The 10,614-nt window shown below is 34.5% G+C and overlaps 1 pseudogene; it reads left to right on the top strand.

The window, feature by feature from the left end:
- Positions 1–5,844: 5,844 nt before the first annotated feature.
- LOC114735280 (anamorsin homolog) lies at positions 5,845–9,227 on the top strand (annotated as a pseudogene).
- The last annotated feature ends 1,387 nt before the right edge of the window (positions 9,228–10,614 follow it).

Raw genomic sequence — 10,614 nt, 5'->3', positions numbered from 1 at the left:
CATTATCCGCATCATACGCTTGTGCTCCCAATAATGTACCAAATGTACGGACCACTCAAGTGGCATCCATCCACATATAATATAGGTCTACCACCTTTCAAAAACCCTTTTACACAGTAACCATATGTAATAAATACAACTTGAAATCTATTACCTGATGATGCAACCCACTTTGCTACCATTTCTGGATCACTTTCCTTTAGCCTTTCACATATCCAAGGGATTACCATATAAGACTCCTGTGGACAACTATGAATTTGTGCCAATGCTTTCTCTTTCACCCTATATGCTTGTTCGTAGTTGAGGCTCAACCCATGTTCTCTTTCCAAATCCCGTCTAATGTCATTTGGAGATTTGTGTATGCAAGAAGTCAACTCATCTACTATGACTATTAAAGCAAGTTTACACCTCTTTCTCTGAGGGACAACTAAGTTGTCTTGTGCATAATGCAAGTGTTCACTGTTAAATCTTCTCACAACTAGGAATCCATTTTTCTCATCTACACCATATGCTGAAATTTCCCAAGGACAACCATCTACACAGCACTTCACAATCATCTTATGCCTATCATTCTTTACATACCGGTAACCAAAGTTATGTGCAAGGCTATATTTATATAATGAATCTCTAAAATGTTCAGCACTAACAAAGGTTTGCCCTTTTGACATCAACAAATCTGCCCACTTTGATGAATTCATCACCGCTATTAGGGTTGGCAACATTTCCATACCTAGACTTCCTATTAGTGTTGGCACATCTTGTACGGGAGATATGTTTATGTTGTCTGTGTCTAGATCCAATTCAATTGGAGATACTGACATTCCATAAGGGCCAACCAAATCATCTAACTTGCATAAACAAATACAGCTATTGAGTATTACAGTTCAATTTATCAAAATTGGATAGATTTCTTATCCTAAACACAATCTTAATAAAACCAGTTGAAAACAACTTACTCTTGTATACTGTCCAGCTGTGACACTTGTGTGAAGTCTTTCTCATTCTCACGAACATAAACATAGCCACTACTATTGTTGTACTCAATTACTTGTCCAATACCAATATCGTCAACAAGATCCAAGAATATGTCTCGGTCAAAGCTAACTGTGTGCTTCATTTTATATTCACAAGTCCCTAGCCACACATCATGAGCTACCATGCATTGTAGTTCTTCATATGTCATCCCTTCTCTAATCAATCTTCCAGTAATGATGCCCCCTTCATAAATGAATTTTCCTTCTGAGGTTTTTACAAAGTGCCCTCCAATATAAAAGATGCAAAATAATTGTTTTCCACTATTACTAGCCATTTATCCTCTGCTGCTACACATCATTCAAGTATGACTTTCAATTAACTTTTAGTAATTAAAGACAGTGTACGTTTACATCAGCAATTTGACAATTGACAACAAGAATTAGTATTTTCGCAATATTATATTGTTTTTTCTCGTACACAACTAGAATTAGAAAATTTACAATCGTAATACATATTTTCACCATTCCTATGCACATCTACCTATCATATAACCCATTCCAGCCTACACACCCATTTCCCTTTCATTTCAGCCTACCTAAGTTCCTTCAGCAGCGCATTATACTCAATATGCACCCACTTTTCAAAAATCACAAACACCACATCTTTAACAACTTAAAACAGCATGAACATGAATTTCTTAAACCATAAACACCGTCAGATTTGCAACTCACTCCCAACCTACATACCCATGCTCTTAAATACTCATTTCTGTAAGAATGGCTGAACACCCAAGAGGGGGTGAATTGGGTGTTAGTTAAAATTAAAAACCTTTTCGCAATGTAATGAAATTCATAAGAAATTCTGAGTATAAAAACAATGAATCGACATAAGCATAATCACAGTAGTAAAATGGTTTAGCTGGAAATATAAAAAGATAAGGGAAGAGAAGATGCAAACTGTGATTTATCTTGGTTCGGTCCTCACTGACCTACGTCCGATCCCCAGGCTCCCCCTGAGATTTTCAATCGACTATCTCCCTCAATTTTTACACGGGTACTTGAGAACCACTACAACCACAAGTTTGATCCGGGCACTTGTGACACCACTTACAATTTTTAGACTAACCAGTCTATTCAACAGTAACCTCACACTGAGGTAAATACTCCCCCTTACTCACTGTAAAGATACAATCTAATAATGATAATGAAGATTGAATATTTCTTCTCTCAAAGAAGTGATAGACGAATCTTAAGCACATTTGGGAAACTCTCCTCTCTATCTTACGAATACATATGTTTTAGTCTATGAAGTACAGAGACAGGGAGTTTTCTCTCAGAGCTCTAAATGAGAATATGTTGATTCGGCATTTTAGCATTTGATGTTGTAAGCTCAAACTCTTCTTCTTTTTCTTGTTTTGAATGCTCTTCTATTTATAGATGATATTGGGTACTTGATCGTTGAGCATTTTCTTCCCGTTTGGCTTGAAGAATATGACCGTTGAAACTAGCCATTGGAAGTTTCTGACAAAAGTCGATTCTTCACATCATAAATTCATTGTGGCTCTTTACTTGAAATAATCTTTCTCAGATCAAGTGATAAGTATATGATAATCTTTGAAACAATAAGTTGGAAAACATGGAACCAATCATCAGATCTTCAGATATTCAGAAAGTAAGATGAACTTACTTAATCGATGCCTTGATCGATAATCCTTTGATCGATCATATTATCGATTAATTATATAAAGAAAAGATATAGCAGATATATGCAATTATCGAATAGATTATGGATCATATGATGATCGAACATGTGATCGATAATTGATGAAACATGAATGCAGTGATCTTTAAATGATTTATGCAAGAATAAACTTTTCAAGTTACGTTTGCCTTCATATCCTTTTAATAGAGAGTTATGTGTAAAAAAAAAGGCTGAGAAAAGCTTAAAGATAAAAAGATAAAATATTTCGAAATCATTGTGAAATGCTGTTATGAAATGAACTTGTACAATGATCAAACAAGTGATCGAACACTTGTTGATCGATCAGGTTATCGATTAACAAAGTGTTATAGAACAGAATTTAAAGCAATAATTTTGAACACATTATCGATAAATAGATGATAGATAACCTTATCAATAAACAATAAGCAAAAGTATATTAAGTGAAAACACAGGTTAATCGAATAGGTGATCGATCAAGTGATCGATAAAGAGGTTTAATCCTGCATAGTCAAAGAACTGAATTATCGATCACGTTACGTGAAAAACAAGGCAAGCATGAAGTGCTGTGATCGATCATATTATCAATAATGTGATTATAGATCTCATGATCGAAGAATCATGGTTTAAAAGCGATGTGCTAATTATCAATCATCTGATCGATAATTTTCTGATCGATCAGGTGATCGATAAGCTACTGAAATAATTACTTGCACGCAGAGTTCGATCATATTATCGATAAATGACTGATCGATAAGGTGATCGATAAATGGAGACTAAAGTAAAACATAGAATGAGTAGAACGCATTACCATTTATCTATCTTCTCATCGATAATCTATTTATCGATTATGTTATCAATAAATGCCTATTTATCCATAACGTTAACTTTGTTTATCGATCAAGTGATCGATAAATACATTTATCCATAACGTTAACTTTGTTTATCGATCAAGTGATCAATAAATACATTATCCATAACGTTATCCGAAAACCATTTATCTAACAGGTTATAAAACCTCAATAATGCATATGAAGATAAAAGAGAAGAATTGAAGAGATAGTACCAGGAACTCGATAAAGTGATTGAGTATGTAGTTGCTTGATCAGGCTCGAATAAAATATGATAATGGCTTTTCATTTCCTCATTTCTTCTAGTGCTTTTACTCAATAACATGTTTGAGTAGCATGTTGCTCGAGAGCTTAATCAATCAATGTAGAACTTCTAATCTTTGCCTCAATAAATTCGAATTCTGATTCAAGCAGAACAAAGGTCAACTTTGAGTGATTATAACTCTTCCAATTCAACTCCAAATTTTTCAAATGACCTATCCCCAGAAAGCTCTTTGAGTCTACTTTCTAATGCAATACGAATCACCCCAAAATTCGTTGTAGTTGCAAAGTTATCTTCATCATAGTGACTGAAGGTCGGAATCAAGGCGTTAATCCTTACTGCAATGTTTTGAACAACATATCTCCCTCATATGAAACTCTTTGAGGCTGATTTTGGTGTCCATGAACCGTGTTCTGAGTCTAGTTTCATATGAATCAAGTTTCACCTCAAACGGATTTGTGGTTTAAGAGATATTAGAGAAATACCGAATCTATATCAGAGCTGAACGAAGAACAGAGCATAACAGAGTATGTGTTTTATCGATAACTTGATTAATAAGTGGATGATCGATCAAGTGATCGATAAATGCCCATGAAAATCACCTCTAAAGCTTATTTTCCATGTTTATATGAAGAGTGACTCAATATATGATTATATAACTTCCGGTTTGTGCATCTTATCTTTCCATTGAGCCATTCAAACTTCTGATTGAGCACCGCAACCTTTAACATCAAATCTATGAACTTGAATCTTGATATTTCCATTTAGTCTTGCAAGTTCTTCTTTTCTTAATCTCTCTTCTTCTTCTTCCTCTTGATCATTCTCCACAACTCAAAAGTTCAACATAATAACTCCTTTCTTTTCTTGAGGAAACTACACAGGATATTAAGTATGATAGTTAGTCAAAATATGAGGTAAACAATTTACAAACTTTTTGCTCTATTATTTGACATCATCAAAACGAATCATATCTAACAATTTCTTCCTCATTCACCAATCACAACCCACCTATGCTAACCAAATCACACGAACAAAACCAAAATTTGAAAAAAAAATCTTACCTCCCATGCCAACTTGATGTCACTTCCAGAGAAGACGCAACACCGTAGGGCACACTTGCGATTTCTCTCTCTTGCACCAACTCTAGCTTGGAGTTCGACAGACGGCGGAGGGACGAACCTCAAAAGTGAAGCTCCGCCATTGCGTTTTCTCAGCTCATGGTTGTCAGCTATCTCCCTTCATCACTGGTGCGCTGTATGGGAGAGGTAAGAAATAATGCCATCTCCCCCCTTTCCGTCTTTCTTCTCTCTTTTATACCACTGATAATATGTTTCATTTTCGGAAGGAAATAAGTATTTACTAGGGGCAGTGGCGTCATTTCGTTTGTGGAATTAATATCAGATTGGCCCCTTAGTCCTGCAGTGAGGTTTCAGAAAGTTTTGGGGGCTCTTTGACATTAATTGTGTTCTGCAGTCCTTAAGTGAAATTTTCCCAAGAAAAAAAGGTTGAGATGCGTACATGGGCAGGGGATCCTCCCGACCCGGACCCGGATCCATTCGCATTGGACCCCTTGCCAAATGCGAAATATCACTGCCACGCTTTAATTCCATTGCCATCGTCCTCCATTTTCATGATCGAAGAATTTTGAACATATAATTTCTCAACTCCTCTAGGTCCCTCTACCTCTCTCTGCGCTCCGAGTTTGGAGTCCAATGGTTCATTCCCGTTCTTCCTCTTCTTCGTTCTCTCTTTGTATCTTTTCTGATCCTTGAATTTCACTTTTTGTCGTCTTTCATACTCATTCTCCGGTGATTTCTGGTGTGTTTTTGGGCGACGCATGAATTATTCATTTCTATTTTACAGGAACTATTTACTGTTTACAGGGATTCAGCTTCTGTAATCTACTTGTTTTCTTGTCTTATTTCTTTTAATATTTTCTTATTAATTCACTTGCTATACATTTTCCATTGAAATTTAAAGATGCTGAACATAATATTTTGAATCTTGAATTTTGTAGGATGCTACAAATTCAAATATGCTGTGCTGGCATGTACCGATGATGTTGTCCTTCCTGTCAGTGCTGTGTTTGACTCGATTAGAGAAATTGGAAATGGAGGGGTTGAACACTGTGATCCTCTAGTCCTCACATGTGCATCGTCTCTAGGTAATTTTCTGAATTTGACTTCATATTTGTTATGCTTACAGTCACTTTGCTTTATAAGTACAACTAGTCTTCTAACAGATATGCATTTAGCTTGGAGGAACGCTTTATCATGTTTATCAGGCCAAGAAAAAGAAATCATTATGACTACGTTATCTTCCTGGTTTATAATTTTGTTTGTAAGAAACTAGGTTTTAGCCCTGAACTAATGTCTAATTGTAAATTGAGTACATAGACTTCAAAAAAACATCATTAAAAAAAGTTCCTTTTATTTTTCCAAGAAAAATAACTGATCATCTTCTTTCCTCTCAAAAAAATTTATTCAGTCCAAGGTTGATAATGTTCACTCGTTAATGGAACTAAGTAGCACAAGATTCGTAGTTAAACTGCTTTCATCTATTGAAATAGGAGATTTACATTCAAATGATAATTATTGATAGTGAGTATAGCACTCACTGCAAGATGCATTTTTCCGTTGCAAGATTTCCAAGTCCTCGATGGAATTTTGAATTGGCAAAGAAATGAGTTCAGTGATTTCATGTGCGTGTAATTTATTTTCCTTGCCTTTCTTTGTTTTTTTTTTTTTTTTTTACCCTTTGCCTGGTGTTCCTCAATGCCAATTGTGAGAATGTATCTGTACCCTTCGATGGAATTAATATATTGTAGTCTTCAAAGCTAGACTTACCAAAAGGGAAAAGAATTTTTCGTCAAATTTGGCTCTTTGAAAGATGCAATATCCCTCCTAATATCATATCTGCTTTTTGGTGCTTATATAATATTTTATTGGTAGCTAAGGAAACCAATGTTGTGTCTGATTTTCTTGGAAAAACAGGCAAGTTGCCAGTGGAGTCTTGCTCTATAGATATTGTAATTTTATGATGGCAATCTCTTGATTGTCCTCCTGATCAATTCGTTTAAGAAACCCTGAGAGTGTTAAAAGTAGGAGGGTCAATTCTTATTCGCAAGCTGTCTCAGTCTGCTTTGGGTTCAGTAGATAAGGTAATAATCATGTTCATTGTGCCTGGGAAGAATTATATTATTAATTGTGGATAGAAAAATTCGTGGGTTTGCACTGGATATTTTGACCATTAATTCAAAATTAAAAATGTTTTTGTAACTTGTTACATGAATGATGACATCAAAATTAACTTTTAAATAATGCAGCTTGTTATGGATTTTATACTTTCTATTGATGTTGATTTTAAATCTTTTGCATTAAAATGACATATTTTGTGCTCATAGAGTTTGCCCTGAAAAGAGCGAGGATGAGAGTTGGTTAAATAACAACGTGATGAGGCGTAAGTTAATAGCTTTTATAACGTGCAAGTAAAAGGGTTATGGGTTATAATTTCTGCCCATGGTTGTAAGTGATTTCAATTTTATCTCGTCTTGCAGATGATGTCTGATCTTGAGCACAAGTTACTGTTGGCAGGGTTTTCAGAAACACAAATTTTACAATTAAAATCAACTAGCTCATCAGAAATCAAGCGTTCTGGGGTTAGTATTCAATGTCCATTGTTCTTATGCGCTTGTGTGTTTCTAATGCAAGAATAAGAGGACAGAATAGAAACTTATTGCGGATAAGTTGAATTATAGGTTGTAATGATACATACGTATTATGGCTTAAAAATATCTGGAATACACTCGGACATGAAACCCATATTCTACCAGACTTACTTTTCCTTCTTATGTACTGTGGAACTTACTAGTCTAACAGTATAATTGTTTTGCATTGCACATAGATTAAAGCAAAAAAGCCTTCATGGAAAATTGGTTCTTCTTTTGCCCTAAAAAAGGCAGTGAAGACTCCACCCAAAGTGCAAATTGATGATGATTTAGACCTTATAGATGAAGATAGTCTTTTGACTGAAGAGGATTTGAAGAAACCCCAACTGCCAACTGGTAAATAGTGTTTTTCTAGTTTCATTGCTGTTTTATTGGTTTTCTTCCCTTGTATTTAGTAACATGCTCGTGCAATAGATGATTGTGAAGTTGGAAGAACAAGAAAAGCATGCAAAAACTGCACTTGTGGAAGGGCTGAAGCAGAAGAGAAAGTATTGAAGTTAGGATTGAGTGCAGAACAGATCAATAATCCTCAATCAGCTTGTGGCAATGTATGTCTTTTTTTGGAAAGTATTCTGTTTCAGCGTATGTTACCTTCAATTGGAATTTGGGGTGTCTGTTTTCTCTGCTGTTACAAAAACCGCTAATTTTTAGTTCTGTGTTGTTTAGGAGTATGAGATGAATAAATTCAGTTCTGAGTCTGACTAGTGATTTGGTATTTTGAAAATTCCTGTCACAGAGCTTTAGTGCAGATGATCTACAGGAGCCTAGGATGGTTAAAATGAAGTAATTTTTGTTTTTTCAGGGGGGTGTGTGTGTGTGTGTGGGGTTCTGCAATAAGGAATTAGAGATTGCAAGTCCTTGTAACAATGATGGAATGCATGATGTATCATTAATCTTTGCCTGCCTGTTGTTGCAACATATTATCCAAGGTTAGCTGATTTTCTGATCTGTTTATTATTGGGGAATATACAATTTGGACTTGCAATTAATGGACAAACTCCATGATACGAATTGTGGGAATAATTCATCCTTCATGTGTCACACTCAAATCAATAATCTTCCTTTGATGTTTTTCATGGTCACCATTGCGCTTACAGTTTTCTCTAACCTGCAGTGTGGTTTAGGAGATGCTTTCAGGCGCAGCATCTGCCCTTACAAGGGCCTTCGTCCATTCAAATTGGGTGAAAAGGTACTCTTGTAACTCTCCAACCCTCTGGGAATTTATTGTGTCATTTCTTTGGGTTGACCATGGATCCTCTCCTGTGAATTTTAGTGAATTTGTCTTAGTAGGGAAGAAGGTTTTCACTAAGAAAACAGAGAATAGAAAAAATCACAGATCCTAATGTTAGAAGGACGGTTCTATCTTATTTCAGATTTTGCATCATGAATTAATTTTATGCAGGTTACACTGACCGGTAACTTCCTTGCGGCCGACATATAATTGGTATTGTGATATTTTTTGTTACGGTGGGAACATAAAGTGACTGCCACGTCAGATTGGGGAGGATTAAGCACTTTGTTTAGGCATAATCAGTTCTATCAGTTTACAGCTTGAACATTGAAAGGGATAGTTGTTTCCTCGGCATTGTAAAGCTTCCTTGCCGTTCTGGTCTCTTTATAACAATCTATTTTCCTGGCCAATTTGCGTTGAACCTTTTTGTTTGGATCGTGTCGCTTTAATTTCTATGAAATTCACATACGAAGAGTTCACTGTGATGCTGGCCCTATTCCTGACCGCGTGTTAACCTTGAAGGTGCCTTGATGTGGAATTTTTCATTGGACCGCGCTGGATTGTTTGATTGGACCAAATGATAATCATATGATGATTAATGATTTGTAAGAGAAAGGTGTTCCATGATATTCAAAAAGGGATTTATGCAGGTTTATAACTCGGGTTTGTGATCATCCTTAAAATAAATATGCTGGGGATAAAGAGGATGCCTCACAAGAATTCAGTGAATTTGTATCCCTAATATTATGAATATTTTTTTATAGTAGAAAAAAAGTGAATTAGATTTTGATTTTTTTAATCCCTTCTTTTTCTTATTTGCTTAGTTATTGTAAACGTATTCAAGAAAAAATTGCAAGTTGATTCTAGGAATGTTAATGATATATAGAGAGATATCTATGTGCCTTTTTTCTAGATATTTATTTTGGGCATTGCGAGGTCTGGATTTTACAATTATACGATATTGATACTAGTAAAAGTTTTTCAAGCAATTATTTGGTATACTTTTAAGTTAATATAACATTAAAGTAGAAATAATTTGTTTTGCCAAGAAAAATGGCTTCATTGAAGAGAATTATTTTTTCATGTTTATTATATTATGAAAAGAAATTTAGTGATGATAATTAAATAAAGAACTAAATGAAAATGTTGCCTCCCACACGACAATAATTTTTATTCCGAAACTATGATACGATGACGCCAATCTCCACAAAAATAAGTGGTAGTTAATCTCCATGTGTGCTACTGAAAGTTTTACCCAAAAAGGTGTCGTTAAAATATTTAAGTCATTGTTTTGTTAACAATATTATAACCAGTTATTTTGTTGCAGAAAGACCTAAACAATTCGTGATCAATGTGTCCACTTTCCGCAAGAAATCAAAATTATTTTTTATAGTAGCATTAAGCAATAAGAACTTTAGTTAGAAACCACGTGATCACATCCCTCAAATTTGTTGAAAATATAAATATAAACTAGAAGTGCTTACATGAGAGTGTCTATTTAGAGCTTAATAGCAGGAACATTTTGAGAAGGTAAAATATCCACAATATCTATTAATTCAGATATATTCTTAATATCTTTTTATCTCAATCTAAGATAGTGATTTGAATTCAAAACTGATTTAAATCTTTATCACATATTTCTATTTCAATTTATTTTGGATTAAATTCTTGATTTAATTCATAAATATTATAATCATATGCATTTCCATAGATGATCTGAATAAAATAAATTAAATCACTTATTTAATTTATAGTATATTTAATTAGTGATTATTCCAATTAATTGGCTCAGTGAATCGAAATATAATCTTATTTGATAATATTATTTAATTAAGATTTTTTCTAATTT

Source organism: Neltuma alba, unplaced genomic scaffold, assembly GCF_004799145.2.
Source record: "Neltuma alba isolate B1F8T4 unplaced genomic scaffold, ASM479914v2 tig00013197_pilon, whole genome shotgun sequence".
Classification (NCBI taxonomy): domain Eukaryota; kingdom Viridiplantae; phylum Streptophyta; class Magnoliopsida; order Fabales; family Fabaceae; genus Neltuma; species Neltuma alba.
This window is presented reverse-complemented; position numbering and strand designations above follow the sequence as displayed.